This window comes from Brachycentrus maculatus, unplaced genomic scaffold (genome assembly GCF_059751285.1).
Source record: "Brachycentrus maculatus isolate JH-2025_06_01 unplaced genomic scaffold, ASM5975128v1 h1tg000993l, whole genome shotgun sequence".
In the NCBI taxonomy this organism is placed as follows: domain Eukaryota; kingdom Metazoa; phylum Arthropoda; class Insecta; order Trichoptera; family Brachycentridae; genus Brachycentrus; species Brachycentrus maculatus.
In genome coordinates this window covers 1-14,663 of record NW_028281711.1, presented here as the reverse complement: position 1 = coordinate 14,663, position 14,663 = coordinate 1, and the positions used below count along the sequence as shown (strand labels likewise).

At 37.8% G+C, this 14,663-nt stretch overlaps 1 pseudogene; it reads right to left on the bottom strand.

The window, feature by feature from the left end:
- Nucleotides 1-12,402: 12,402 nt before the first annotated feature.
- LOC148299692 (cytosolic carboxypeptidase 3 pseudogene) lies at nucleotides 12,403-14,044 on the bottom strand (annotated as a pseudogene).
- Nucleotides 14,045-14,663: the final 619 nt, after the last annotated feature.

Here is a 14,663-nt window from a genome sequence, read left to right as displayed (position 1 = left end):
ACTGCACAGCAAGGAAGATGAAATGGAAGAGGTAAGGAATAGAATTGAAGCAACCAAAGAAAAAAAAATAATACTGATGAGGACATTAGAGCCTTTGCTCATACATAAAGAGAAGATTTAATTGAAGTTCGCAGAAAGCATCATAAAGAATTGATATACCTATACCTTGTATTTTTTAATCTGTATCAAATGGCTGTTCTTTTAAGATTCGAATTGTAACTACCATCGATATATACTGCAGATTGACTGTTTTGGGTGTGCGCAGATTTTGATTGTCATTTTTGGATCGGGTTTCACTTGGAAGCTATTTGTATAATTTGTATAATATTGTGATTTAAATGTCGAAAATACACCCGGAGAACGCCTCTGGACAAAAACCAAAAAAGTAATTCACTCAGTGACATAGATTCATAGCCGAGTAGTTTTAAGAAAAAGCTGTACTTCTTTGCCAATTCTGTGGTGGATAATCATGCCCCCAAGAGGACTTTCGTACCAATAAAATTCAACCGAACGCTATCGAAGGGCTGCATTCTAACTGGATCAATGATGACATTCTTGCCATGCAAAGACCCAGCGATCGCATCATCAAGCAGTACAATATTTACGCAGCTTTCAAAAAGTAAAACATTAATGCTATTCTAAATCTCCAAGAACCAGGAGAGCACCCCTTTTGTGGCGATGGGCTCTTATCAAAAGCAGGCTTTAGCTACTACCCATAATAATTTTTCGCCAATGGAATTTTGTTCTTCAATGAAAGCTGGGAGGACATGACAGCGACAACATTCGAACATATGATGAGAATCATGAATATTTTTTATATCTCAATCATCCAAAATGGAGGTAAGATCTCAGTTCATTGCCATGCTGGACGAGGTAGAACTCTCCTGGTGATATGTTCATGGCTGATTTATCACAATCGTTGCACAGCTCAGGCAACTATTGATTTAGCAGTTGCAAAAAGGCAAGGAGTTTTGACGCGGTCATCTCAGAGATAATTTCTACACTAATTTTAACAATGTAATTTTGGTTTTATACTAGAGCTGAAGAAAAGATGGAAGTCTTTCGGCCCAGTTGGCTATAAATCCTTTTCAGAGTTCGTGCAGAAGCAGACTGTGAGCCTCCTCAAAAAATAGCAAAAAATAGCAGGACAGAAGCCTTACATTCATTCATGCATTTTGGCAGAGCTCAGGAAAAGACTATCCAACTCCTAAGGAAAGCAAATAATTGTATCACTCGTTGGAAATGCATCGGAGTAGCTTAAAGATAAATAAACATAAATTCAGTAAATCAAAGTATTTTTATTGTTCTATTCAGAATAAAATAAACAATCATTAATTCTTCCACCAAGAAGCCCAGTTAGTTGAATCACTGAAAACGAGCATGCTCGTTCAATTGCTGCTTGATTTCTATGAAGAGATGCCCTTCACTTTGGTCAGTCCATATACTCTGTAACTCCTCCAATCCGAAGAAATGAAAAAGTCATAAAAAAAAATAAGCATACTTTTGACCCCAGAAATAGTTCACGAAATTTAAATCGAAGCTCTAATTGTGATTTTAGACTTGGTTCATTTTCTCAAAGAGTGTGTGAATTCGTGTCTGAAGATTGTTGATGAAAAAAGCGAGGACTATAGGCTCTGTGAATGCGCTTTTTTGAGAGTTTCTATTTTGATATGCAGCAAAACGAAATACTACCCTAAAATATTTCCGTCCAGATTAACATGCCGGCTCATGCAATATGAACAGTCTAAGAGATAAAGGTACACAAACTCCTCGATTATAAATTTTTCCAACTTTTTAAGATCGCTCACTATTGAAATTCCCAAAGAGCTGTAGGATTTGTAGCCATTCATTAAGAAAATAAGAAAGATCGACGCCAACCTTCACTACTATTTATAGAACAATAAAACTGAACAAGGATTTATGAACTAATAGCAGGCCAAAAAGATTTACTAAGACTCAAAGATATGAATATGATTTGACAATTGTACTTAATAGATTTATTAAATAGGAATATTCAAAATATATAAATTTTAATATTTTTAAATATTACGAAAAACAGTTCGGAGGATACGATTCCAAACCTATTTACATGTTAGGATATATACCTTATTGGATTTCTTCAGTGGACGATTTCCGGCTGCCAAAATCATATGAATAAAATTTAATTAAAAATAAACACGTCAGACACGTCAGATTGTAGAAATATAGGAATTAATGACAGCTTAAAATTGTCAAAATATAATATTATCAACTCACCAAACCATCCCCAGATGATCAAAACAAGTTTCCTGTTCATCATGAACATCTTTAGCTCGATTGTAGGCTACATCCCTGCGCTCGTCTATACCTTTATTTACTCTCACTGGTTCACCAAGTAAATTTACTGTTATTTCAGGGCTACCTATAGAAGAATTGCTGAGAGGAACTCCGACAAAACAGTTAAAACAGTCCTCGATATCGGAACCGCGACTGGGGAGCCCCTTTACAGCATTATGGATGCATTCGAGAAGAGCGAAGTGATTGCTATTGACATCAACAAGAGTTATGTCGAGTCTTGCCAGAAGCTCTTCGCCAAGAAATAAAATGTGACTGTGAAGCTCATGAATTTTTATGAAATGGATCATGCCTTCGAAGGGAAAAGCTTCGATGTCATTATCTTTGGGTCCTCTTTCATGTTGATGCCCGATCAGGTCAAAGCACTCGAAATTGCGAAGAGTAAAACCATATAATATTCAGACCGTTTATCAAAGAATGGCCGCATCTACTTCCTTTTGACCTTGTATGACAGAAAGTCCATATTTAACAAAATCATTGAGATCTCAAAGCCTTATTTGAAGTACTTGACAACTGTTGATTTTGGCAAAATTACCTACAAATCAGACTTCGAAAATTTCCTGGTTGAGCAAGGAGTGACTGCAAACCTCAAATAGAGATGTAGTGGAAATTTCATCCTCAAGATGTTCAAATTCTACATGTACGAAGCAGTTGTGGCGAAATGACGTATATATACTTTGATTTTAACATATTCAACATCTTGCTTAGTTGTTACTATTTAATCAACTAGCTGTATTCAATGTATGTAATATGAGAATAATAAATATAATCGAGCTTTATTTCACGCTTGGGTTGAACAGCAATCTTTGCTGATATCTAGCATTTTCTACTTATAAATGAACTCCACTGTGTTGTTTTGCTCGCGTCTTTTGAACATTTCGCTATAGCTATGAATTTAGGAATAAATACTTTCTGTTTCTTTCGAATTTTTCGCCAATCGAATCAAATTGTCCACCTTTTAAGAGTAAGGCCTTTGTCGCCATTTACTACTTTGTTAGTTTCAATCGATCGACAAAAATGTTTGGTTTCAATTCTTGTACAGATGGAGTTTCTTTTTTCCTCTTTGAGCCTCCGCCTTGACAACTGCAGATTTTGCCTCTTTTAATCTTTTACCCTGAACCTAGTCTCTCATTAATCTTTTTCGCTTATTGGCGCTTCTTCACTGCATGAAGTTCAGCATCTGAGACTATCTATCTTGCCAAAACTCTTCTAAGAATTTCCTTAACTTACTAAACATCCTAGACTTTCCATTTCTTCTTGAGTGCTTCGAAGTCACAATATTTCTTCACAATTTGATCTTCTCCAAACACATTTGAGTCATTTAAAGATGTAGCTTCAGAGAGCATTGAGTTTTGAGAAGTATTTCCAGACATTCCTGATTCACTGGCAAAGCTCATGGAAACTGATTTATTGTTTTATTGTTGTTCTCTTTGCTCTTCAAACCTTAATTTCTTTTTCAGCATCAAAGTTCTTAGCTCTTCCAGCAATTCGAAGGCAACCTTCGGATTTCTCACTTTAATTTGGCTCAGATAGGCTGCATTGAGATTGCTTTTGGAGAGCAGAAATTGTTTTTATCTTTCGCCGATGTTTTAGCCTTCGCCTTCGACAATGTGCCTAGCAACCTCCTCCAATTTCCGATACAACTTGGTGAGCCATTTACTCTATCGTTAAGGAATGCTTACGTTTTATTAGCCCTACTGGAATTTCTTGAGTTTCAGTTAATTAAAATGCTCGTTGTAAGTAGAAACAGCCCGCCTTCTCGCATTTTACAGTGCTTATTTTCTCTTCCGCTAGAACTCTGAATATTCTTCGGTTGCGATATCGGCTAGAACCTAAGATACAATTGACAAGTACATAAGCACTGCGAGTCGCCATGTCTTCTCTCTGCTATTCGACGATATTGTTAACAATTGGATCGATTTGTTTGTTTTTATCCAAATAATAGTTCTTCACAAAGTTCCGATCATCATCCACTGCGCCCCGAGCCACCGTATAATTTTCGTAAGCAACCGTGGGGATGTTGGAGTAATATAGTTTTGCACATCTCAAGGGCACATTTGTGAAGGAATCGATTTGACCATCTGGAAAAATAGTGTAAGGAATGGCTTAGAGACGTGCTTTCATGCACTTCTTAAAATGCAGATGAGGGCAGTAATCATGATCGCACTGAAACATAACGATTATCCCTTGATTAGTTAATAGTATATTTATTTATGCCATCTCACATTATTATAATGGTTGGCCTGATTCTATATTTCGATGGTCTCAACCAGAGATTCTGTGGGGTTGGGGTTGGGGTTGGGGTTGGGGTTGGGGTTGGGGTTGGGGTTGGGGTTGGGGTTGGGAAATGGTATTAAAATAGTGTCATTAGTTGATCAGTTCGACTGCGTCCCCCGGCGAGCATAAATTGGCACAGAAACAGACTTGTTGCATCTAGAGCTCACTGAAATTGACCTTCAATGTAAATTTTTCGTTTGTGCTCCGTTTTGTGAATAGGAGTTTGTTCACTTAAAAAATCACTTCGATAATGTCGTTCTATGCAAACTTAAAGTTAATTGTCGCGATGTTATCTGTTTTCTAACTGTGCGACCATGAGTAGCCATTAGATGACACCAAGTAGCTACCATGCTTCAACTCGTTGTCTATTGCGTGTAATTAATCAAGTACATTCGAAGCGGAAGTTATCTTTTTTCAATTTCTACGTCAGGCCAATACCGACTCCGACCCAATTCTTTAAAGATGTGACCTTAAACACTATCTTTTGTTTGCTCACCCCGACCCCTTGCTTTACAAAGATAAACCTTTCCTCTCCCACTTTGGTTTGTTTCGCTTATCGATTGTTCTTTTCGACTGCAATGGAGCTATTTTAAGAATGGAGGTACGTTTTGGGAGGGAGTGAGAATGTGTACTTTAACGGAACAAAGTTAATATTATTTTCAAGAGGGGGTTCATTCGCTTTGGCTGACTTTGGCTCCTATTGAATTTGATTCAAAGAAATCAAGATCTTTTAACTGATGATAAAGTTTTATATCTTTGCAAGTTTCGCCACAGTCTGACGCCTAAATGCCGAAAATTTTGTGACGACGTTCTCCAAATTTGTGTTGAATTTTACTTAGTTTGTGGTGCTATTAATCTAAATCATGGCGGATAGGCGGCTCACATCCGCTTCGAATGCTTATCGATTCTACATTTAGTTTCGGATTGCCTCTTCGACGAAGTTATTGAATTTCATGTTCATCTGCACCTACACATATCACAACAAGATGTACTCTCTCCAACAATTAGATTTTGGTATTTGAGAATTGTTCATTAATATGATCCTAGAGGTTACGAAACTGTTCGGCAAGTGCTTCGACTGAGAGACGTAGTTCATACATCAATAATTTATACTCGTTTTACAATTGCTATAACTAGTCCTGAAATCCTTCGGAGGACAGCATCGGCTACTGTTTGTGCATGTGCAGAGTCGATAGTAACAGTTTTAATGGCATGATGTTGTGGTTCTGATGACTGTTTTTACAAATTGAACAAATGAGCCCTATTTTGGGGCAAGACTTCTAAAGACATACATAATTCAGCGCTTCACTCTCGTGCTCTCCCCCTTCCTTGCATGTGAAGTACTTGAGGCGGATATTAGACTTTTTCGGTAGCATTAGATTGGTAGAGATATAAATTATGTTTCTTAAACTATTCCCAAATGCAATGACCCGAAGTGTTAATGTTTTAATTAACTCGATATAATACACTCATTGTTACTTTATATCAACATATTGCAGTTCCAATTTAATGCCTTCTCAAATAAATGTAAATAAGCTCTATTTTATTGACCATTTCCATAAATTTCAGAGAGCGAGCTAGCGTGGGAATTCGGCAATGCTCAGAATATATGAGATTATAAATTTTGGGAATCTCTGCTCTATATATAATAAAACACAGTATGCTCAACCACAGCTTATCCTCCGGCGATCCTTACTCACTCTTTGATCATTTTCAAGTGGAAAGCATCCACCCTCCAACCTATCTTGATCCTGCTAACTTAGCAGACAAAAACACTCAAAGAGGTCGTCCCAGAGGATAAAAGAACTCACAGAAAAAACCTAAAAACCAAAAAGCCACTGACGCCAACCAAAATAAGAAGACAGGCCACTGGGATAGCGGCGAAAACAAAAAGTATCACTGGTTCCTTGAAATTCATCACCAGCACTTCCTCTAGAAGCATCTCAGGAGGAGTGACAAAATTTTCAAAACAATGGAGAAATTCTTAGGCACCAGGTAAGCCGAGCAATGCAGAAGCCACCACCAAAAAATGGAGAAGCGTTATAAGTCATTTGAAGCCATCCTGATATATCTCCGCAACCACTTTTATGGCACGACAGATCCGTCAGAATTATAAAAATAGCTACAGGAGTGCAATGTGGAGATTTGTGATGGACTGCTAAAGAGTATAGACCTAAGCACTCCCGACAGCACCCAGAATAAGATCAATTAAACCAAGGATGATCTCAGCAGGTACAGCGAGATGAAACTGAACGAGCTGCTCGAAGACGAAGGTTTTTTGGATTTGCGGGAAGAATGCAAGAAAGTGGACGATTTCTTCGGGGAAGATTACGAAAACGAAATGGATTTTAATAAGTTGGTGCAGTAGTAAGAGTGATCGAGTTCAGATTAATTTATATATATAAGTGAATGAATCAAATGAAATTTGTTGAATGTATCAACTTCCTGTTACCTAATTTTTGTTGTACCCCCCGGGGTTGGGGGTTGGGGTTGGGGTTGGGGTTGGGGTTGGGGTTGGGGTTGGGGTTGGGGTTGGGGTTGGGGTTGGGAGGTGCATGAGGATGATGAAACTCAGGTAGTTGCTGATCAGAGAGTTATGCTTTGTTTTCTTACTCAGGTGAGGACTTGGCGCCAAGTCGGGGAGAGCAAGCGACTGCTTTGGCTAGAATGGACTCATGATGAATTGCTTTATCATGTGATAAGACTTGATGTCGTTGAGGTGGATATTCGCTATTTTGGTCAAAAACTATTTGATGTATCTCATCTCTGCCTTGTTGAGATTGTCTTCGTGTTGACCATTTTTCATATGCTTTTCATGAAAAGAGGCGTATAACTTCAAAAAAGATGCGCCATTGCAGCCTTTCCCTTCTGCTTATCCGAACACAATCATATAGTCCTGTTCTTCAAACTCATCTCCACTCACAATTGACTGGTGTTTACTTTGGCTTGGTACTTTGAAATTTACCGCAGTATAGATACTCGAAGTAGCAAACGATTATACTTATTTTTGCTGAAGCAGAGACTGATAATTCTCCAATATCTCTTTGTTTCTTCCTATTGTCTGCTCTGATCCTTTAAACTCCTTGACCTTCTGAGGATTGAACATCTTGCAACCGAGTGCGGACTGATTAAAGTTGGTATGCATGATCATTTTATCTTTACTAGCCAGGTGATCATTCGTTAATGAGGCGACTGTGGCTCGATAAGTGATTTAACCGCTCATAGATGTCGATTTGACATCGGGATTGAGATGCTGAGTCAGAAGTAGGTTGTCGTTGAGTTATGAGAACCTTTTCTTAATGTTTCGCACAAGAATTATCTGCGATTGGGGGGTTGACTATTTAAAAAAGTTGTGATCCGATATATTCTTCTTGTGTTGTGGCCTGTTCTACTTGATAGGTGAATGCATAGTGCTGTTGTTTCTCTGAAAAGTACTCGAGTTTAGATTATTATTCACTTCCTTTGTGAGGAATTATTCTATTCGCTCGATAAAATTGTTCATTTTCAATTTATCAGGGTAGCCGCTAATTTTATTGTTGTTCACATAAGCTTAGTATAAACTCTACAATAATCCCAGTTTCTCTGTGCTCTTTACTGTTATCTTTGTGTCATTGCCTGCATCATACTTCTTATTTTGCTACTCATTATTATTGTGATGGAGTGAAGGGATTGTCTTGTTTACAATCATTGAAACTTGTGAGGAAATTTGGCGAATATTTTTATGGATTTTTAATGGCTTAAGTTAGCTTTTGGGACGGTTCTGCTTTGTTTTGATTTAATTTTATTTCCCTTCGATAGGTTGAGGGATTGTTCTTTGTGACTTTCCTTCTTTCAAAATGGTATTTTAAGCGGCCATTGGCGTGAAAGTAGCTGATGATAATGCATTTTTGGTTTAGCCTTCCTGAATCTTTTTTAAGCTCTTCAGATTCTTATTGCTTTTCATTAAATTGCTCTTCATAATCTTATTGGTCTTAATGGTGTTTATTTGTTCATTCTGGCTATCAAGGGTTCGAGACATGCTAATTTAGGGTTCATGGCTATAAGGCTCTATCTTCGTTGTCTTTCTCTTTAAAGTTTTGTTTTTCCTCTTTACTATGGCTGAAAAAGATTAGTTCTAAGCATTTTGAAGAGTCCCAGGAGGCTGGTTAGAGTTTTAAAAAGAGGTCTATAACTATTATGACGAGCCTTCACGATTTTATTCGAGGATGTTGGAGAGAAGCGCGGCATCTTCAATTTATTTGCTGTTGCGGCTGATCGATTTATTCTTTTGGATTTCACCTTTGTTCGAAGCTGAAGCGACTTTACTATCTATTTTGGATATTAAACTCTACATTTCTTCTTTCCTCTTATATGATTACAATTAAACCTCTAAGCTCTTAGCCCTGGTCGCATATCTTTAAAGCTACTTTTCGACTGTATTCTTATGATCTTCGAAGCCCTTATTTCTGAGCTTGTATTAGGCTAACTGCATTTCCAAGGAATTTTTATAGACTTGAATCTGATTATTCTCGGTTTCGAGCTCTGACATTTTTAACTTCATTGCTTTAAGTTTTTTCTCGAGCCCAGCATCGGTTCCGAGAGTTTGCGTTTCGCAGTCACCCGTTTTGACAAAGTATCGACGGATATTGTCAAGCTTTCCATCCAAAGTCTTGATCTTGGAATTGAAGTGCTTGGCTATGTTCAACGTGTACTTGTTCGTATCAAATTATTTCGCTTATCCTGATGTTTCTGCACACTTATGGAATTGCTTAATTGAGACAAACTTATCTTGAAATCTGCCGATGCTCTACAATGAGGAAGAGAGGTATACAGCTGCTAAATCCATATTGCTTTTGAGTTGCATAAACTTCTCCATGTAGCACTCCTAGGTGATGCCCTCCAAACTCAGATCCTGTTTGTACAGGTTGATACGCGCTTATTTTTCCAATTTGTTCATTTATTCGAGATCATAGTCAAAGTAGGAGAATACATCATGGAATTGCATGGAAATTTATGCGTGAGCTTTCGAAACTTTGCTTTTCATCACATTATTCTAGCAGCTCAAACACTTCACGTGCACTTTATGAAGGAGTTCACTGATCTGGCTCTCGGACTGAGCCTTGATTTCAAGCAGGGTGTCGACATCCTCGATGACATAGCTCAGCAACGAAGTTTGGCTGTTGATGACATTGCGCATCAATTGCTCTAACCTTTTTAATTACTTATATTTGCTCATAACATCGAGGGCGTCTTGAATAATAGCGCATAATTACATTATGAGTAGAGATCAAGTTACTTGAGTGCTTGCTTTAAGTCTCTTAACATTGTGCTCATGTTGCGATTGCTTCTGTTTTAATACTTTTGGATAAAGTTGGAGGCTATGTTGCTGATGATCAAGTTGAAATTATCTCTGGGCAGTTTTAGTTACTATTCTATGCGATAGAAGCCATGCTTTACCCAATAACGACTGATCTTTTGTTTGCATCGAAGTTCTATAAGGTTAATTTATAACATTCTTATATTCTAAAGTGCAAATACAGCAATAAATCATTTTTAATTTATGCGGATTATTGTGATTAACAGGAGCGATTTAGTCATTGTTAGTCATTGCTAAACAAAATTTACTTAAAATCAGCAATAGAAACAAATTACCTTGGCTACGAATTCAACTAATGTTTATATTGCATTAGTCTGAATCCCTGAAGAAATGGAAATTAAAATATGACAGTATTTAATGAATAACTATTGCTCGAAGAAGAGTTAATTTGATATGATGCATTATGTGTGTATGCTGACGAACATCGCTTCTAGTTTCTATCAACATACACGAGAATAAGTAGATGTAAATGAAGATGAAGAGCCAGTGGAAATAGAAAGCTTTTGAAAGTTTCCAATATAGCCATATATCCAATATATAGAGCATGATGAATATAATAGCCGTTGAATGATATAATAACTAAGTCGATGAGCATGAGCCAGCCATCAAAAGCATCCTTTGCCTGTTCAGAATCAGAGAAGTACGAAATCGAAAGCAATGAATGTTCATCCTGCAGACATTGCCACAATTACTCGATCATTTTATCGAAACTGGCGCAAATTAAAAAATAAATCATCTTCAAAAACTCACGGATCGAGGAACTATAAAATTTTATTGCCCGCATTTCCAAAATGGCACTGGTCGAGCTGGATGTGAGCACCCACAGTCACATCAATAGCAGCCATAATAACACCTTTGAAGAACACTCCGAGTCGTCATCCGAGTATCACAGGAACGCCTAACTCATGGAAATGACATTCAAGGGAGACTGTCCATACTAAGGCAAGAACACATTTATATCCAAAGTGCTGAATTACGAACATGAATGGAAAGACTACCAAACTTGCAGTTAGCCCTTGAATGAAGACTAAATTCAATAAACTTTATAGGCCACAAAATTGGTGGTCAGCCTGTCCAAACGAGATGAATCTACAGCAAGCTATTGATCTCAAACTCTATTGTATATTATCTATGTATCCATCTATATCTATATCTATATCTATATCTATATCTATATCTATATCTATATCTAATTATTTATGAATATATCCATCTCTATCTTCATCTCGTCTCTATCGTTTTCGATTCCTATTATCTTGAAAATATTACAATTATACTCTCTATTATCTGCAGACCTTCATACAATTCGAACATGATAATTAATAATGATGAACTCCAATTTAAAAACAAATGAACTCATCTATAGCAATGATAGCACAGCATTTCAATAAACTGGTAATCTATGGGCGATGGCACACATGCTCGAAGCGGGCACATTTATTTAAAGCATAGACAAAAACAGTACGCATCACGAGTTTAGTAAAATGGTACTGCATTCTGAATTGCAACAGAAGTAAGTGAAGTAAACATTCGAGTCAATATCCTTGGACGTTTCTCACAAACAATAAAATGCGACCAGAAAATTAAGGGAATAGCTTTTGTAATAGCAATTGAAATCAGCAGAATCCCTGAAACAGTGTGAGTCTTCCATGGCCGACAGTTTTCGGAAGATACATCAATCAGATCGCACAAAGAAATGGTATAATTAAATGCAAACTGAAATTCAGAGTATATTCGGGGATTCTGAAAAGAGTATAAAGAAAGGCCACGATGAAACTTAACGACTCTTCAAGCAATCCACTAAGTCCAAGTATCATTGCTTATATCGTAGGCTGTAGAATGCGGAACGCAGCATTAAGCAAGAACAAAAATAGAGAGAAGAAGGCTGGTAAGGCCTGATCAACGAAATGGGCGAGGAAATCCTCATGCTCGAAACAAGATTAAGCGAGTAAAATTACAATGTGGAGGAAAGGATGGTTGAATTTTAGGACTCCCTTCTCGAAATTCAATCCAACTCTAATTTGTCTATAGAGGTATTGCAATGTCATAATTTAGAATTAGTGCGAGTAAAGATAAAACGAACATGAAAAGCTGAAGGCATTAATGGAAAACGTGATTTGCAAACTCATAGGGATGTGAGGCACCACCATTGAAATGAAGCCATCATTGAAGCAGATTCCGAAGTTTTATTTTGCAATTGATCCTGAAGTATATAGTCAGATAATTGAATGTAATATGAAAGGTCGGTGTGATAGCACAGAAATAGTATTAATGATATTATACATTTTAGGACTCATGCAGGGTCATTTTTTCTTGGTTTTGATGCTCACTGGCACTTTCTTCTTTATCATGATTTGCTTTTAAGTGGTGCTGTCGCGGACCTCTCTCGGCTCCATGCTATTGCTTTTCTTCTCCTTCTCCTTCTCCCTCTATTTCTACTTCTCCTTGTCTGCCCCATTTTCAGCAGTTTCATCCCCTGAGTAATCAGAATCGCTCGAATCCCTAAATAACATGAATGTATACTTCTTGTTGTTGTCCTCGAGCTTGGGGTTCTTGGATAAATTTTCAAGTTCCTCTAAAGCCTTTTTATATTTGATTTGAGTCGGCTCGTAAAATTATTAGAGCGACTGGCAAAATGCATGCGCGATGTCCTTATATATATTGATGTTGAAGTGGTAGTATTCGTACTTGCCGAAGTCAGAGCCGCAGAATGATAGCTAGAGTGTGAAGCAGTTTATGATATTTAGCTATTTCCATAGGGCAATGCGGGCTGCACCTTCTCTATCCTTTTGCACCGCGAAACAGCAATCCTTGAAACTGAAAACTGGGCAATTGTTCTTCATCAAAATTGGGAATATCTGTTACTTCTTGCTCGGATCCTTCCCCGAGCAACCATAGATGAATATGTTTTTTTTGCGGTTATGACCATGAATGTCGCAACAGAAGCCCAGCTCGCGCTATTCCTTCATTTTTCGTATGAGCATTTTGGTAAAATAAATAGTGGGGTGTGACTTTTTCGATGGCTCGACCCATTGGCGATTGAGGTCAGCTCCCGAGAGATTACATCTGTAGTTGCCGACAATCACTCCGTCGACATTGAGCATGGGCACAATTTTGAATATAAAATTGTCACGTAGAGTCTTGGCAACTGGGTTATTGCTAACGAGAAACTCGATGATGTACTCAATGATGTATGAAGCCATAGTTTCGCCGGGATGAACTCTGGCAGTCAGAATGATGGCTTTTTTTTCCTTGAGGTTGGTTCCGTATTCTCCAATCGTCAGATAATCGCAACTTGAGTAAGTAGAATATTTACTTATTGCCGGCTTCTGAGAGACAGAGCACTTTTCTTTGAAAACGATTCCTCTTCGTGGGGTCTTGCTCAATATTTTTGAGAAACCTCTGCAGCTGAGTATAAGTGTAGGGATAACAGTGAGCGATGTAAACCGTGTCGTAATCATCTAGGATAATCCAAGAAATACGTTCGAATTTGAGAGTGAATGCCAAACTACAGTAGTAACCAGCACTTTTTCTCTTCATATTCGTGGTGTAATAACATATATCAGTTGCATCTCGGTGCCATCCTAGATTCTTTTGGGACGCGTTTCTCTCAGAATATATCAGTGGCTTCATTCCTACGTTGTATAAGCTATCTGGTTTCAACAAGTTTATAATGTTGAAGCGATACTCCAAGTTCTTGCGTGTGTTGGCTATCGAAAAGAAGTACCATTGAGTGTGCGCATTCGTATTGTAGTCAGTGGCTAAAATTAAATTGTATTAGAATTCAGATTTTTGGATGACTCTCCTCAGATTGCCACACTAGAATCGAGACTCGAAGACTAAAATGGTATCTTATTTCGATTTAGGCATATAGTAAGGAAGCACATCGACCCCGTAGGCTGCGGGGTCCAACTCTTTTGTGTAGGGAGAAGCTTCTTTCGAATCATAAACTATTAAGTTAATGAAAGTCTCAGCGAAAATGATATACTCGACTTATTTCCTGAGCGATTACTCTAGAATGTTTTGTTTGGGGATTTGAACAGGTTCATAGGCGTCGTTAGGTGCACTGAGGTCGGGCTGGCCAGGTAAGAATACATTGTCTGTAATGCTGGGTTATGAGAGTTGTACTTTTTGAAGCAGAGCTATTACTTTGGGTTCCTACATTATGCAACTGATACTTCCTATAGATTTTCTTGTTTATTCCGTAAAAATCGTCTTACATCGTTATGCAAAGGAATTAATTTTCAATTCAATTATAACATCTTATAACTAAAAGGGGAATACATTATAACATAAATTTTAAATATATTTTAATTTTATGCCAAGACTACAGATACAAAACAAAAAGGCAGGGGTTGGGTGGGTTGGGGTTGGGGTTGGGGTTGGGGTTGGGGTTGGGGGGCATATACATCCATTTTCCGTGAATTAAAATAGCTTCATCATTGCGAACCCCCGTTTAATCCTCAATTTTCACAGCAGGGATTATTTGCATTCACATGTTTGCTAAATTATATCATAAAACACCCATCGCAGAGTCTTCTGGCTTCTGTTGCACAAAAAATTTAAAACCGTAAAATCTTAAGCATACATCCATAATATAAATATATTGCACAATGCGAAGGTCGTTAACACTTGTCATGGGGTTGGGGTTGGGGTTGGGGTTGGGGTTGGGGTTGGGGTTGGGGTTGGGGTGGGA